Below are 18,397 nucleotides of genomic sequence, written 5' to 3'. Positions count from 1 at the left end.
AGCCAAGGTGTGAAAAAAGGCGTGGGTAATTATCAGCAGAGGTTTCGGGTGAAACCATTATGAGACTTTGACATATGTAGTTTAACGTCTTTACACCGAAATTGAATGGCCTCAATTTCGTTCAGACTTTGTGATCTCTAATAGCCCTTTTCCACTAGCACCTACCTAGCTTGGCTTAACTTGACTCAGCTCGATCTTTAGACTTTCCATCAGGTGATAGTACCTGGTAACAGGTATTTTTTAGTATCTGCCCAGTAAGGTTTCCTAGGCAATCTCAAAATGTGACATATACAGATTGCATGACAGGGATTGTGCAGTCAATGGCATCACTCAATGAGTCATGAGAGTGACTCCTTCACAAAATCAAAAACGTTATTTTAGAAAGACAAATTGGTGTCACAGATGACATTGAAAGGTTTGGCACAAAACACATTTACAATGCCCCAGAAGCAATGTGACTTGCCAAAGAATTCCATGAAGCTAAGAGCTTGTGATTTTAAGGGGGCTCGTCCGGGATTTGAACACGGGACCTCTCGCACCCAACGCGAGAATCATACACCTAGACCAACGAGCCACAAAAGACTTGCGCTTAAGTCTGGAACTCTGAAAGGATAGACTTAAATCTGCCTTCAAATTCAAGCAGGAATGTTTTTAAGCCCTCTTCAGTATTCATTTTTGTACTTTCAAGCCTTTGCTACTGACAAGCTCCAACAGGGATGACTCCAGAGGGACTGCACACAGTGAATGAGAAAAAAGGGTTCCCAGTCATCCAGGTCATGGTATTCTGATGAGCTTTGAAAGAAAACAGCTGGAATTCTCTAAGTGCCTTGAAGACCTTTCACCTCTCCTCTGAGAACCTTCGTTAGATCTAAAACTAAATGTTGGAGAGTCCCAGGTATTTAAACCCCAGAGAGGGTTGTCTTTACCAGGGTCGTTGACCAACTATGAAACACATCACATGAGCCAAGGTGTGAAAAAAGGCGTGGGTAATTATCAGCAGAGGTTTCGGGTGAAACCATTATGAGACTTTGACATATGTAGTTTAACGTCTTCACACCGAAATTGAATGGCCTCAATTTTGATCAGACTTTGTGATCCATAATAGCCCTTTTCCACTTGCACCTACCTAGCTTGGCTTAACTTGACTCAGCTCGATCTTTAGAGTTTCCATTAGGTGATAGTACCTGGTAACGGGTATCTTTTAGTACCTGCCCAGTAAGGTTTCCACGGCAATCTCACAATGTGACATATACAGATTGCATGACAGGGATTGTGCAGTCAATGGCATCACTCAATGAGTCATGAGAGTGACTCCTTTACAAAATCAAAAACGTTATTTTAGAAAGACAAATTGGTGTCACAGATGACATTGAAAGGTTTGGCAGAAAACACACTTACAATGCCCCAGAAGCAATGTGACTTGCCAAAGAATTCCATGAAGCTAAGAGCTTGTGATTTTAAGGGGGCTCGTCCGGGATTTGAACCCAGGACCTCTCGCACCCGAAGCAAGAATCATACGCCTAGACCAACGAGCATCAGAACACCTGTGCTTAAGTCTGGAACTCTGAAAGGATAGACTTAAATCTGCCTTCAAATTCAAGCAGGAATGTTTTTAAGCCCTCTTCAGTATTCATTTTTGTACTTTCAGGCCTTTGCTACTGACAAGCTCCAACAGGGATGACTCCAGAGGGACTCCACACAGTGAATGAGAAAAAAGGGTTCCCAGTCATCCAGGTCATGGTAGTCTGATGAGCTTTGAAAGAAAGCAGCTGGAATTCTCTAAGTGCCTTGAAGACCTTTCACCTCTCCTCTGAGAACCTTCGTTAGATCTAAAACTAAATGTTGGAGAGTCCCAGGTATTTAAACCCCAGAGGGGGTTGTCTTTACCAGGGTTGTTGACCAACTATGAAACACATCACATGAGCCAAGGTGTGAAAAAAGGCGTGGGTAATTATCAGCAGAGGTTTCGGGTGAAACCATTATGAGACTTTGACATATGTAGTTTAACGTCTTTACACCGAAATTGAATGGCCTCAATTTCGATCAGACTTTGTGATCTCTAATAGCCCTTTTCCACTAGCACCTACCTAGCTTGGCTTAACTTGACTCAGCTCGATCTTTAGAGTTTCCATTAGGTGATAGTACCTGGTAACAGGTATCTTTTAGTACCTGCCCAGTAAGGTTTCCACGGCAATCTCACAATGTGACATATACAGATTGCATGACAGGGATTGTGCAGTCAACGGCATCACTCAATGAGTCATGAGAGTGACTCCTTTACAAAATCAAAAACGTTATTTTAGAAAGACAAATTGGTGTCACAGATGACATTGAAAGGTTTGGCAGAAAACACACTTACAATGCCCCAGAAGCAATGTGACTTGCCAAAGAATTCCATGAAGCTAAGAGCTTGTGATTTTAAGGGGGCTCGTCCGGGATTTGAACCCGGGACCTCTCGCACCCGAAGCAAGAATCATACGCCTAGACCAACGAGCATCAGAACACCTGTGCTTAAGTCTGGAACTCTGAAAGGATAGACTTAAATCTGCCTTCAAATTCAAGCAGGAATGTTTTTAAGCCCTCTTCAGTATTCATTTTTGTACTTTCAGGCCTTTGCTACTGACAAGCTCCAACAGGGATGACTCCAGAGGGACTCCACACAGTGAATGAGAAAAAAGGGTTCCCAGTCATCCAGGTCATGGTAGTCTGATGAGCTTTGAAAGAAAGCAGCTGGAATTCTCTAAGTGCCTTGAAGACCTTTCACCTCTCCTCTGAGAACCTTCGTTAGATCTAAAACTAAATGTTGGAGAGTCCCAGGTATTTAAACCCCAGAGGGGGTTGTCTTTACCAGGGTTGTTGACCAACTATGAAACACATCACATGAGCCAAGGTGTGAAAAAAGGCGTGGGTAATTATCAGCAGAGGTTTCGGGTGAAACCATTATGAGACTTTGACATATGTAGTTTAACGTCTTTACACCGAAATTGAATGGCCTCAATTTGGATCAGACTTTGTGATCTCTAATAGCCCTTTTCCACTAGCACCTACCTAGCTTGGCTTAACTTGACTCAGCTCGATCTTTAGACTTTCCATCAGGTGATAGTACCTGGTAACAGGTATTTTTTAGTATCTGCCCAGTAAGGTTTCCTAGGCAATCTCAAAATGTGACATATACAGATTGCATGACAGGGATTGTGCAGTCAATGGCATCACTCAATGAGTCATGAGAGTGACTCCTTCACAAAATCAAAAACGTTATTATTGAAAAAACAAATTGGTGTCACAGATCACATTGAAAGGTTTGGCAAAAAGCACATTTACAATGCCCCAGAAGAAATGTAACCTTCCAAAGGACTCCATGAAGCTCAGAGGTTGTGATTTTAAGGGGGCTCGTCCGGGATTTGAACCCGGGACCTCTCGCACCCTAAGCGAGAATCATACGCCTAGACCAACGAGCCACAGGAAGCCTGCCCTTAAGTCTGGAACTCTGAAAGGATAGATTTAAATCTGCCTTCAAATTCAAGCAGGAATGTTTTTAAGCCCTCTTCAGTATTCATTTTTGTACTTTCAGGCCTTTGCTACTGACAAGCTCCAACAGGGATGACTCCAGAGGGACTGCACACAGTGAATGAGAAAAAAGGGTTCCCAGTCATCCAGGTCATGGTAGTCTGATGAGCTTTGAAAGAAAGCAGCTGGAATTCTCTAAGTTCCTTGAAGACCTTTCACCTCTCCTCTGAGAACCTTCGTTAGATCTAAAACTAAATGTTGGACAGTCCCAGGTATTTAAACCCCAGAGGGGGTTGTCTTTACCAGGGTTGTTGACCAAATATGAAACACATCACATGAGTCAAGGTGTGAAAAAAGGCGTGGGTAATTATCAGCAGAGGTTTCGGGTGAAACCATTATGAGACTTTGACATATGTAGTTTAACGTCTTTACACCGAAATAGAATGGCCTCAATTTGGATCAGACTTTGTGATCTCTAATAGCCCTTTTCCACTAGCACCTACCTAGCTTGGCTTAACTTGACTCAGCTCGATCTTTAGACTTTCCATCAGGTGATAGTACCTGGTAACAGGTATTTTTTAGTATCTGCCCAATAAGGTTTCCTAGGCAATCTCAAAATGTGACATATACAGATTGCATGACAGGGATTGTGCAGTCAATGGCATCACTCAATGAGTCATGAGAGTGACTCCTTCACAAAATCAAAAACGTTATTTTAGAAAGACAAATTGGTGTCACAGATGACATTGAAAGGTTTGGCAGAAAACACACTTACAATGCCCCAGAAGCAATGTGACTTGCCAAAGAATTCCATGAAGCTAAGAGCTTGTGATTTTAAGGGGGCTCGTCCGGGATTTGAACACGGGACCTCTCGCACCCAACGCGAGAATCATACGCCTAGACCAACGAGCCACAAAAGACCTGCGCTTAAGTCTGGAACTCTGAAAGGATAGACTTAAATCTGCCTTCAAATTCAAGCAGGAATGTTTTTAAGCCCTCTTCAGTATTCATTTTTGTACTTTCAGGCCTTTGCTACTGACAAGCTCCAACAGGGATGACTCCAGAGGGACTGCACACAGTGAATGAGAAAAAAGGGTTCCCAGTCATCCAGGTCATGGTAGTCTGATGAGCTTTGAAAGAAAGCAGCTGGAATTCTCTAAGTTCCTTGAAGACCTTTCACCTCTCCTCTGAGAACCTTCGTTAGATCTAAAACTAAATGTTGGAGAGTCCCAGGTATTTAAACCCCAGAGGGGGTTGTCTTTACCAGGGTTGTTGACCAACTATGAAACACATCACATGAGCCAAGGTGTGAAAAAAGGCGTGGGTAATTATCAGCAGAGGTTTCGGGTGAAACCATTATGAGACTTTGACATATGTAGTTTAACGTCTTTACACCGAAATTGAATGTCCTCAATTTCGATCAGACTTTGTGATCTCTAATAGCCCTTTTCCACTAGCACCTACCTAGCTTGGCTTAACTTGACTCAGCTCGATCTTTAGACTTTCCATCAGGTGATAGTACCTGGTAACAGGTATTTTTTAGTATCTGCCCAGTAAGGTTTCCTAGGCAATCTCAAAATGTGACATATACAGATTGCATGACAGGGATTGTGCAGTCAATGGCATCACTCAATGAGTCATGAGAGTGACTCCTTCACAAAATCAAAAACGTTATTATTGAAAAAACAAATTGGTGTCACAGATCACATTGAACGGTTTGGCAAAAAGCACATTTACAATGCCCCAGAAGCAATGTGACTTGCCAAAGAATTCCATGAAGCTAAGAGCTTGTGATTTTAAGGGGGCTCGTCCGGGATTTGAACCCGGGACCTCTTCCACCCAACGCGAGAATCATACTCGTAGACCAACGAGCCACAGGAAGCCTGCAATTAAGTCTGGAACTCTGAAAGGATAGACTTAAATCGGCCTTCAAATTCAAGCAGGAATATTTTTAAGCCCTCTTCAGTATTCATTTTTGTACTTTCAGGCCTTTGCTACTGACAAGCTCCAACAGGGATGACTCCAGAGGGACTGCACACAGTGAATGAGAAAAAAGGGTTCCCAGTCATCCAGGTCATGGTAGTCTGATGAGCTTTGAAAGAAAGCAGCTGGAATTCTCTAAGTGCCTTGAAGACCTTTCACCTCTCCTCTGAGAACCTTCGTTAGATCTAAAACTAAATGTTGGACAGTCCCAGGTATTTAAACCCCAGAGGGGGTTGTCTTTACCAGGGTTGTTGACCAACTATGAAACACATCACATGAGCCAAGGTGTGAAAAAAGGCGTGGGTAATTATCAGCAGAGGTTTCGGGTGAAACCATTATGAGACTTTGACATATGTAGTTTAACGTCTTTACACCGAAATTGAATGTCCTCAATTTCGATCAGACTTTGTGATCTCTAATAGCCCTTTTCCACTAGCACCTACCTAGCTTGGCTTAACTTGACTCAGCTCGATCTTTAGACTTTCCATCAGGTGATAGTACCTGGTAACAGGTATTTTTTAGTATCTGCCCAGTAAGGTTTCCTAGGCAATCTCAAAATGTGACATATACAGATTGCATGACAGGGATTGTGCAGTCAATGGCATCACTCAATGAGTCATGAGAGTGACTCCTTCACAAAATCAAAAACGTTATTATTGAAAAAACAAATTGGTGTCACAGATCACATTGAAAGGTTTGGCAAAAAGCACATTTACAATGCCCCAGAAGAAATGTAACTTTCCAAAGGATTCCATGAAGCTCAGAGCTTGTGATTTTAAGGGGGCTCGTCCGGGATTTGAACCCAGGACCTCTCGCACCCTAAGCGAGAATCATACGCCTAGACCAACGAGCTACAGGAAGCCTGCCCTTAAGTCTGGAACTCTGAAAGGATAGATTTAAATCTGCCTTCAAATTCAAGCAGGAATATTTTTAAGCCCTCTTCAGTATTCATTTTTGTACTTTCAGGCCTTTGCTACTGACAAGCTCCAACAGGGATGACTCCAGAGGGACTGCACACAGTGAATGAGAAAAAAGGGTTCCCAGTCATCCAGGTCATGGTAGTCTGATGAGCTTTGAAAGAAAGCAGCTGGAATTCTCTAAGTGCCTTGAAGACCTTTCACCTCTCCTCTGAGAACCTTCGTTAGATCTAAAACTAAATGTTGGACAGTCCCAGGTATTTAAACCCCAGAGGGGGTTGTCTTTACCAGGGTTGTTGACCAACTATGAAACACATCACATGAGCCAAGGTGTGAAAAAAGGCGTGGATAATTATCAGCAGAGGTTTCAGGTGAAACCATTATGAGACTTTGACATATGTAGTTTAACGTCTTTACACCGAAATTGAATGGCCTCAATTTCGATCAGACTTTGTGATCTCTAATAGCCCTTTTCCACTAGCACCTACCTAGCTTGGCTTAACTTGACTCAGCTCGATCTTTAGACTTTCCATCAGGTGATAGTACCTGGTAACAGGTATTTTTTAGTATCTGCCCAGTAAGGTTTCCTAGGCAATCTCAAAATGTGACATATACAGATTGCATGACAGGGATTGTGCAGTCAATGGCATCACTCAATGAGTCATGAGAGTGACTCCTTCACAAAATCAAAAACGTTATTATTGAAAAAACAAATTGGTGTCACAGATCACATTGAAAGGTTTGGCAAAAAGCACATTTACAATGCCCCAGAAGAAATGTAACTTTCCAAAGGATTCCATGAAGCTCAGAGCTTGTGATTTTAAGGGGGCTCGTCCGGGATTTGAACCCAGGACCTCTCGCACCCTAAGCGAGAATCATACGCCTAGACCAACGAGCTACAGGAAGCCTGCCCTTAAGTCTGGAACTCTGAAAGGATAGATTTAAATCTGCCTTCAAATTCAAGCAGGAATGTTTTTAAGCCCTCTTCAGTATTCATTTTTGTACTTTCAGGCCTTTGCTACTGACAAGCTCCAACAGGGATGACTCCAGAGGGACTGCACACAGTGAATGAGAAAAAAGGGTTCCCAGTCATCCAGGTCATGGTAGTCTGATGAGCTTTGAAAGAAAGCAGCTGGAATTCTCTAAGTGCCTTGAAGACCTTTCACCTCTCCTCTGAGAACCTTCGTTAGATCTAAAACTAAATGTTGGAGAGTCCCAGGTATTTAAACCCCAGAGGGGGTTGTCTTTACCAGGGTTGTTGACCAAATATGAAACACATCACATGAGCCAAGGTGTGAAAAAAGGCGTGGGTAATTATCAGCAGAGGTTTCGGGTGAAACCATTATGAGACTTTGACATATGTAGTTTAACGTCTTTACACCGAAATTGAATGGCCTCAATTTCGATCAGACTTTGTGATCTCTAATAGCCCTTTTCCACTAGCACCTACCTAGCTTGGCTTAACTTGACTCAGCTCGATCTTTAGACTTTCCATCAGGTGATAGTACCTGGTAACAGGTATTTTTTAGTATCTGCCCAGTAAGGTTTCCAAGACAATCTCAAAATGTGACATATACAGATTGCATGACAGGGATTGTGCAGTCAATGGCATCACTCAATGAGTCATGAGAGTGACTCCTTCACAAAATCAAAAACGTTATTTTAGAAAGACAAATTGGTGTCACAGATGACATTGAAAGGTTTGGCACAAAACACATTTACAATGCCCCAGAAGAAATGTGACTTGCCAAAGAATTCCATGAAGCTAAGAGCTTGTGATTTTAAGGGGGCTCGTCCGGGATTTGAACACGGGACCTCTCGCACCCAACGCGAGAATCATACGCCTAGACCAACGAGCCACAAAAGACTTGCGCTTAAGTCTGGAACTCTGAAAGGATAGACTTAAATCTGCCTTCAAATTCAAGCAGGAATGTTTTTAAGCCCTCTTCAGTATTCATTTTTGTACTTTCAAGCCTTTGCTACTGACAAGCTCCAACAGGGATGACTCCAGAGGGACTGCACACAGTGAATGAGAAAAAAGGTTTCCCAGTCATCCAGGTCATGGTATTCTGATGAGCTTTGAAAGAAAACAGCTGGAATTCTCTAAGTGCCTTGAAGACCTTTCACCTCTCCTCTGAGAACCTTCGTTAGATCTAAAACTAAATGTTGGAGAGTCCCAGGTATTTAAACCCCAGAGGGGGTTGTCTTTACCAGGGTCGTTGACCAACTATGAAACACATCACATGAGCCAAGGTGTGAAAAAAGGCGTGGGTAATTATCAGCAGAGGTTTCGGGTGAAACCATTATGAGACTTTGACATATGTAGTTTAACGTCTTCACACCGAAATTGAATGGCCTCAATTTTGATCAGACTTTGTGATCCATAATAGCCCTTTTCCACTTGCACCTACCTAGCTTGGCTTAACTTGACTCAGCTCGATCTTTAGAGTTTCCATCAGGTGATAGTACCTGGTAACAGGTATCTTTTAGTACCTGCCCAGTAAGGTTTCCACGGCAATCTCACAATGTGACATATACAGATTGCATGACAGGGATTGTGCAGTCAACGGCATCACTCAATGAGTCATGAGAGTGACTCCTTTACAAAATCAAAAACGTTATTTTAGAAAGACAAATTGGTGTCACAGATGACATTGAAAGGTTTGGCAGAAAACACACTTACAATGCCCCAGAAGCAATGTGACTTGCCAAAGAATTCCATGAAGCTAAGAGCTTGTGATTTTAAGGGGGCTCGTCCGGGATTTGAACACGGGACCTCTCGCACCCGAAGCAAGAATCATACGCCTAGACCAACGAGCATCAGAAGACCTGTGCTTAAGTCTGGAACTCTGAAAGGATAGACTTAAATCTGCCTTCAAATTCAAGCAGGAATGTTTTTAAGCCCTCTTCAGTATTCATTTTTGTACTTTCAGGCCTTTGCTACTGACAAGCTCCAACAGGGATGACTCCAGAGGGACTCCACACAGTGAATGAGAAAAAAGGGTTCCCAGTCATCCAGGTCATGGTAGTCTGATGAGCTTTGAAAGAAAGCAGCTGGAATTCTCTAAGTGCCTTGAAGACCTTTCACCTCTCCTCTGAGAACCTTCGTTAGATCTAAAACTAAATGTTGGACAGTCCCAGGTATTTAAACCCCAGAGGGGGTTGTCTTAACCAGGGTTGTTGACCAACTATGAAACACATCACATGAGCCAAGGTGTGAAAAAAGGCGTGGATAATTATCAGCAGAGGTTTCAGGTGAAACCATTATGAGACTTTGACATATGTAGTTTAACGTCTTTACACCGAAATTGAATGGCCTCAATTTCGATCAGACTTTGTGATCTCTAATAGCCCTTTTCCACTAGCACCTACCTAGCTTGGCTTAACTTGACTCAGCTCGATCTTTAGACTTTCCATCAGGTGATAGTACCTGGTAACAGGTATTTTTTAGTATCTGCCCAGTAAGGTTTCCTAGGCAATCTCAAAATGTGACATATACAGATTGCATGACAGGGATTGTGCAGTCAATGGCATCACTCAATGAGTCATGAGAGTGACTCCTTCACAAAATCAAAAACGTTATTTTAGAAAGACAAATTGGTGTCACAGATGACATTGAAAGGTTTGGCACAAAACACATTTACAATGCCCCAGAAGAAATGTGACTTGCCAAAGAATTCCATGAAGCTAAGAGCTTGTGATTTTAAGGGGGCTCGTCCGGGATTTGAACACGGGACCTCTCGCACCCAACGCGAGAATCATACGCCTAGACCAACGAGCCACAAAAGACTTGCGCTTAAGTCTGGAACTCTGAAAGGATAGACTTAAATCTGCCTTCAAATTCAAGCAGGAATGTTTTTAAGCCCTCTTCAGTATTCATTTTTGTACTTTCAAGCCTTTGCTACTGACAAGCTCCAACAGGGATGACTCCAGAGGGACTGCACACAGTGAATGAGAAAAAAGGGTTCCCAGTCATCCAGGTCATGGTATTCTGATGAGCTTTGAAAGAAAACAGCTGGAATTCTCTAAGTGCCTTGAAGACCTTTCACCTCTCCTCTGAGAACCTTCGTTAGATCTAAAACTAAATGTTGGAGAGTCCCAGGTATTTAAACCCCAGAGGGGGTTGTCTTTACCAGGGTCGTTGACCAACTATGAAACACATCACATGAGCCAAGGTGTGAAAAAAGGCGTGGGTAATTATCAGCAGAGGTTTCGGGTGAAACCATTATGAGACTTTGACATATGTAGTTTAACGTCTTCACACCGAAATTGAATGGCCTCAATTTTGATCAGACTTTGTGAACCATAATAGCCCTTTTCCACTTGCACCTACCTAGCTTGGCTTAACTTGACTCAGCTCGATCTTTAGAGTTTCCATTAGGTGATAGTACCTGGTAACAGGTATCTTTTAGTACCTGCCCAGTAAGGTTTCCACGGCAATCTCACAATGTGACATATACAGATTGCATGACAGGGATTGTGCAGTCAACGGCATCACTCAATGAGTCATGAGAGTGACTCCTTTACAAAATCAAAAACGTTATTTTAGAAAGACAAATTGGTGTCACAGATGACATTGAAAGGTTTGGCAGAAAACACACTTACAATGCCCCAGAAGCAATGTGACTTGCCAAAGAATTCCATGAAGCTAAGAGCTTGTGATTTTAAGGGGGCTCGTCCGGGATTTGAACCCGGGACCTCTCGCACCCGAAGCAAGAATCATACGCCTAGACCAACGAGCATCAGAACACCTGTGCTTAAGTCTGGAACTCTGAAAGGATAGACTTAAATCTGCCTTCAAATTCAAGCAGGAATGTTTTTAAGCCCTCTTCAGTATTCATTTTTGTACTTTCAGGCCTTTGCTACTGACAAGCTCCAACAGGGATGACTCCAGAGGGACTGCACACAGTGAATGAGAAAAAAGGGTTCCCAGTCATCCAGGTCATGGTAGTCTGATGAGCTTTGAAAGAAAGCAGCTGGAATTCTCTAAGTTCCTTGAAGACCTTTCACCTCTCCTCTGAGAACCTTCGTTAGATCTAAAACTAAATGTTGGAGAGTCCCAGGTATTTAAACCCCAGAGGGGGTTGTCTTTACCAGGGTTGTTGACCAAATATGAAACACATCACATGAGCCAAGGTGTGAAAAAAGGCGTGGGTAATTATCAGCAGAGGTTTCGGGTGAAACCATTATGAGACTTTGACATATGTAGTTTAACGTCTTTACACCGAAATTGAATGGCCTCAATTTGGATCAGACTTTGTGATCTCTAATAGCCCTTTTCCACTAGCACCTACCTAGCTTGGCTTAACTTGACTCAGCTCGATCTTTAGACTTTCCATCAGGTGATAGTACCTGGTAACAGGTATTTTTTAGTATCTGCCCAGTAAGGTTTCCACGGCAATCTCACAATGTGACATATACAGATTGCATGACAGGGATTGTGCAGTCAACGGCATCACTCAATGAGTCATGAGAGTGACTCCTTTACAAAATCAAAAACGTTATTTTAGAAAGACAAATTGGTGTCACAGATGACATTGAAAGGTTTGGCAGAAAACACACTTACAATGCCCCAGAAGCAATGTGACTTGCCAAAGAATTCCATGAAGCTAAGAGCTTGTGATTTTAAGGGGGCTCGTCCGGGATTTGAACCCGGGACCTCTCGCACCCAAAGCAAGAATCATACGCCTAGACCAACGAGCATCAGAAGACCTGTGCTTAAGTCTGGAACTCTGAAAGGATAGACTTAAATCTGCCTTCAAATTCAAGCAGGAATGTTTTTAAGCCCTTTTCAGTATTCATTTTTGTACTTTCAGGCCTTTGCTACTGACAAGCTCCAACAGGGATGACTCCAGAGGGACTCCACACAGTGAATGAGAAAAAAGGGTTCCCAGTCATCCAGGTCATGGTAGTCTGATGAGCTTTGAAAGAAAGCAGCTGGAATTCTCTAAGTGCCTTGAAGACCTTTCACCTCTCCTCTGAGAACCTTCGTTAGATCTAAAACTAAATGTTGGAGAGTCCCAGGTATTTAAACCCCAGAGGGGGTTGTCTTTACCAGGGTTGTTGACCAACTATGAAACACATCACATGAGCCAAGGTGTGAAAAAAGGCGTGGGTAATTATCAGCAGAGGTTTCGGGTGAAACCATTATGAGACTTTGACATATGTAGTTTAACGTCTTTACACCGAAATTGAATGGCCTCAATTTCGATCAGACTTTGTGATCTCTAATAGCCCTTTTCCACTAGCACCTACCTAGCTTGGCTTAACTTGACTCAGCTCGATCTTTAGACTTTCCATCAGGTGATAGTACCTGGTAACAGGTATTTTTTAGTATCTGCCCAGTAAGGTTTCCTAGGCAATCTCAAAATGTGACATATACAGATTGCATGACAGGGATTGTGCAGTCAATGGCATCACTCAATGAGTCATGAGAGTGACTCCTTCACAAAATCAAAAACGTTATTATTGAAAAAACAAATTGGTGTCACAGATCACATTGAAAGGTTTGGCAAAAAGCACATTTACAATGCCCCAGAAGAAATGTAACTTTCCAAAGGATTCCATGAAGCTCAGAGCTTGTGATTTTAAGGGGGCTCGTCCGGGATTTGAACCCGGGACCTCTCGCACCCTAAGCGAGAATCATACGCCTAGACCAACGAGCCACAGGAAGCCTGTGATTAAGTCTGGAACTCTGAAAGGATAGATTTAAATCTGCCTTCAAATTCAAGCAGGAATGTTTTTAAGACCTCTTCAGTATTCATTTTTGTACTTTCAGGCCTTTGCTACTGACAAGCTCCAACAGGGATGACTCCAGAGGGACTGCACACAGTGAATGAGAAAAAAGGGTTCCCAGTCATCCAGGTCATGGTAGTCTGATGAGCTTTGAAAGAAAGCAGCTGGAATTCTCTAAGTTCCTTGAAGACCTTTCACCTCTCCTCTGAGAACCTTCGTTAGATCTAAAACTAAATGTTGGACAGTCCCAGGTATTTAAACCCCAGAGGGGGTTGTCTTTACCAGGGTTGTTGACCAAATATGAAACACATCACATGAGCCAAGGTGTGAAAAAAGGCGTGGGTAATTATCAGCAGAGGTTTCGGGTGAAACCATTATGAGACTTTGACATATGTAGTTTAACGTCTTTACACCGAAATTGAATGGCCTCAATTTGGATCAGACTTTGTGATCTCTAATAGCCCTTTTCCACTAGCACCTACCTAGCTTGGCTTAACTTGACTCAGCTCGATCTTTAGACTTTCCATCAGGTGATAGTACCTGGTAACAGGTATTTTTTAGTATCTGCCCAGTAAGGTTTCCTAGGCAATCTCAAAATGTGACATATACAGATTGCATGACAGGGATTGTGCAGTCAATGGCATCACTCAATGAGTCATGAGAGTGACTCCTTCACAAAATCAAAAACGTTATTTTAGAAAGACAAATTGGTGTCACAGATGACATTGAAAGGTTTGGCACAAAACACACTTACAATGCCCCAGAAGCAATGTGACTTGCCAAAGAATTCCATGAAGCTAAGAGCTTGTGATTTTAAGGGGGCTCGTCCGGGATTTGAACACGAGACCTCTCGCACCCAACGCGAGAATCATACGCCTAGACCAACGAGCCACAAAAGACCTGCGCTTAAGTCTGGAACTCTGAAAGGATAGACTTAAATCTGCCTTCAAATTCAAGCAGGAATGTTTTTAAGCCCTCTTCAGTATTCATTTTTGTACTTTCAAGCCTTTGCTACTGACAAGCTCCAACAGGGATGACTCCAGAGGGACTGCACACAGTGAATGAGAAAAAAGGGTTCCCAGTCATCCAGGTCATGGTATTCTGATGAGCTTTGAAAGAAAACAGCTGGAATTCTCTAAGTGCCTTGAAGACCTTTCACCTCTCCTCTGAGAACCTTCGTTAGATCTAAAACTAAATGCTGGAGAGTCCCAGGTATTTAAACCCCAGAGGGGGTTGTCTTTACCAGGGTCGTTGACCAACTATGAAACACATCACATGAGCCAAGGTGTGAAAAAAGGCGTGGGTAATTATCAGCAGAGGTTTCGGGTGAAACCATTATGAGACTTTGACATATGTAGTTTAACGTCTTTACACCGAAATTGAATGGCCTCAATTTGGATCAGACTTTGTGATCTCTAATAGCCCTTTTCCACTAGCACCTACCTAGCTTGGCTTAACTTGACTCAGCTCGATCTTTAGACTTTCCATCAGGTGATAGTACCTGGTAACAGGTATTTTTTAGTATCTGCCCAGTAAGGTTTCCTAGGCAATCTCAAAATGTGACATATACAGATTGCATGACAGGGATTGTGCAGTCAATGGCATCACTCAATGAGTCATGAGAGTGACTCCTTCACAAAATCAAAAACGTTATTTTAGAAAGACAAATTGGTGTCACAGATGACATTGAAAGGTTTGGCACAAAACACACTTACAATGCCCCAGAAGCAATGTGACTTGCCAAAGAATTCCATGAAGCTAAGAGCTTGTGATTTTAAGGGGGCTCGTCCGGGATTTGAACACGAGACCTCTCGCACCCAACGCGAGAATCATACGCCTAGACCAACGAGCCACAAAAGACCTGCGCTTAAGTCTGGAACTCTGAAAGGATAGACTTAAATCTGCCTTCAAATTCAAGCAGGAATGTTTTTAAGCCCTCTTCAGTATTCATTTTTGTACTTTCAAGCCTTTGCTACTGACAAGCTCCAACAGGGATGACTCCAGAGGGACTGCACACAGTGAATGAGAAAAAAGGGTTCCCAGTCATCCAGGTCATGGTATTCTGATGAGCTTTGAAAGAAAACAGCTGGAATTCTCTAAGTGCCTTGAAGACCTTTCACCTCTCCTCTGAGAACCTTCGTTAGATCTAAAACTAAATGCTGGAGAGTCCCAGGTATTTAAACCCCAGAGGGGGTTGTCTTTACCAGGGTCGTTGACCAACTATGAAACACATCACATGAGCCAAGGTGTGAAAAAAGGCGTGGGTAATTATCAGCAGAGGTTTCGGGTGAAACCATTATGAGACTTTGACATATGTAGTTTAACGTCTTCACACCGAAATTGAATGGCCTCAATTTTGATCAGACTTTGTGATCCATAATAGCCCTTTTCCACTTGCACCTACCTAGCTTGGCTTAACTTGACTCAGCTTGATCTTTAGAGTTTCCATTAGGTGATAGTACCTGGTAACAGGTATCTTTTAGTACCTGCCCAGTAAGGTTTCCACGGCAATCTCACAATGTGACATATACAGATTGCATGACAGGGATTGTGCAGTCAATGGCATCACTCAATGAGTCATGAGAGTGACTCCTTCACAAACTCAAAAACGTTATTTTAGAAAAAAAAATTGGTGTCACAGATCACATTGAACGGTTTGGCAAAAAGCACATTTACAATGCCCCAGAAGCAATGTGACTTGCCAAAGAATTCCATGAAGCTAAGAGCTTGTGATTTTAAGGGGGCTCGTCCGGGATTTGAACCCGGGACCTCTTCCACCCTAAGCGAGAATCATACTCGTAGACCAACGAGCCACAGGAAGCCTGCAATTAAGTCTGGAACTCTGAAAGGATAGACTTAAATCGGCCTTCAAATTCAAGCAGGAATATTTTTAAGCCCTCTTCAGTATTCATTTTTGTACTTTCAGGCCTTTGCTACTGACAAGCTCCAACAGGGATGACTCCAGAGGGACTGCACACAGTGAATGAGAAAAAAGGGTTCCCAGTCATCCAGGTCATGGTAGTCTGATGAGCTTTGAAAGAAAGCAGCTGGAATTCTCTAAGTGCCTTGAAGACCTTTCACCTCTCCTCTGAGAACCTTCGTTAGATCTAAAACTAAATGTTGGAGAGTCCCAGGTATTTAAACCCCAGAGGGGGTTGTCTTTACCAGGGTTGTTGACCAACTATGAAACACATCACATGAGCCAAGGTGTGAAAAAAGGCATGGGTAATTATCAGCAGAGGTTTCGGGTGAAACCATTATGAGACTTTGACATATGTAGTTTAACGTCTTTACACCGAAATTGAATGTCCTCAATTTCGATCAGACTTTGTGATCTCTAATAGCCCTTTTCCACTAGCACCTACCTAGCTTGGCTTAACTTGACTCAGCTCGATCTTTAGAGTTTCCATCAGGTGATAGTACCTGGTAACAGGTATTTTTTAGTATCTGCCCAGTAAGGTTTCCAAGACAATCTCAAAATGTGACATATACAGATTGCATGACAAGGATTGTGCAGTCAATGGCATCACTCAATGAGTCATGAGAGTGACTCCTTCACAAAATCAAAAACGTTATTTTAGAAAGACAAATTGGTGTCACAGATCACATTGAAAGGTTTGGCACAAAACACACTTACAATGCCCCAGAAGCAATGTGACTTGCCAAAGAATTCCATGAAGCTAAGAGCTTGTGATTTTAAGGGGACTCGTCCGGGATTTGAACCCGGGACCTCTCGCACCCAACGCGAGAATCATACGCCTAGACCAACGAGCCACAGAAGACCTGTGCTTAAGTCTGGAACTCTGAAAGGATAAACTTAAATCTGCCTTCAAATTCAAGCAGGAATGTTTTTAAGCCCTCTTCAGTATTCATTTTTGTACTTTCAGGACTTTGCTACTGACAAGCTCCAACAGGGATGACTCCAGAGGGACTGCACACAGTGAATGAGAAAAAAGGGTTCCCAGTCATCCAGGTCATGGTAGTCTAATGAGCTTTGAAAGAAAGCAGCTGGAATTCTCTAAGTGCCTTGAAGACCTTTCACCTCTCCTCTGAGAACCTTCGTTAGATCTAAAACTAAATGTTGGACAGTCCCAGGTATTTAAACCCCAGAGGGGGTTGTCTTTACCAGGGTTGTTGACCAACTATGAAACACATCACATGAGCCAAGGTGTGAAAAAAGGCGTGGGTAATTATCAGCAGAGGTTTCGGGTGAAACCATTATGAGACATTGACATATGTAGTTTAACGTCTTTACACCGAAATTGAATGGCCTCAATTTCGATCAGACTTTGTGATCTCTAATAGCCCTTTTCCACTAGCACCTACCTAGCTTGGCTTAACTTGACTCAGCTCGATCTTTAGACTTTCCATCAGGTGATAGTACCTGGTAACAGGTATTTTTTAGTATCTGCCCAGTAAGGTTTCCTAGGCAATCTCAAAATGTGACATATACAGATTGCATGACAGGGATTGTGCAGTCAATGGCATCACTCAATGAGTCATGAGAGTGACTCCTTCACAAAATCAAAAACGTTATTATTGAAAAAACAAATTGGTGTCACAGATCACATTGAAAGGTTTGGCAAAAAGCACATTTACAATGCCCCAGAAGAAATGTAACTTTCCAAAGGATTCCATGAAGCTCAGAGCTTGTGATTTTAAGGGGGCTCGTCCGGGATTTGAACCCGGGACCTCTCGCACCCTAAGCGAGAATCATACGCCTAGACCAACGAGCTACAGGAAGCCTGCCCTTAAGTCTGGAACTCTGAAAGGATAGATTTAAATCTGCCTTCAAATTCAAGCAGGAATGTTTTTAAGCCCTCTTCAGTATTCATTTTTGTACTTTCAGGCCTTTGCTACTGACAAGCTCCAACAGGGATGACTCCAGAGGGACTGCACACAGTGAATGAGAAAAAAGGGTTCCCAGTCATCCAGGTCATGGTAGTCTGATGAGCTTTGAAAGAAAGCAGCTGGAATTCTCTAAGTTCCTTGAAGACCTTTCACCTCTCCTCTGAGAACCTTCGTTAGATCTAAAACTAAATGTTGGAGAGTCCCAGGTATTTAAACCCCAGAGGGGGTTGTCTTTACCAGGGTTGTTGACCAAATATGAAACACATCACATGAGCCAAGCTGTGAAAAAAGGCGTGGGTAATTATCAGCAGAGGTTTCGGGTGAAACCATTATGAGACTTTGACATATGTAGTTTAACGTCTTTACACCGAAATTGAATGGCCTCAATTTCGATCAGACTTTGT

At 42.7% G+C, this 18,397-nt stretch overlaps 2 non-coding genes across 2 annotated transcripts; both read right to left on the bottom strand.

Annotated features, from left to right (window-relative positions):
- Positions 1-3,386: 3,386 nt before the first annotated feature.
- Positions 3,387-3,458, bottom strand: trnap-agg (transfer RNA proline (anticodon AGG)). The gene has a single exon. It is a non-coding gene; the product is annotated as a tRNA-Pro (tRNA).
- Positions 3,459-13,000: 9,542 nt separating this feature from the next.
- On the bottom strand, positions 13,001-13,072 carry trnap-agg (transfer RNA proline (anticodon AGG)). The gene has a single exon. It is a non-coding gene; the product is annotated as a tRNA-Pro (tRNA).
- Between the last annotated feature and the right edge of the window lie 5,325 nt (positions 13,073-18,397).

The sequence above is a fragment of the Perissodus microlepis genome, chromosome 18 (assembly GCF_051167445.1).
Source record: "Perissodus microlepis isolate ML-2025 ecotype Zambia chromosome 18, ASM5116744v1, whole genome shotgun sequence".
NCBI lineage: Eukaryota > Metazoa > Chordata > Actinopteri > Cichliformes > Cichlidae > Perissodus > Perissodus microlepis.
The sequence above is the reverse complement of the archived record's forward strand: the minus strand, read 5'-3'. Positions and strand labels throughout refer to the sequence as shown.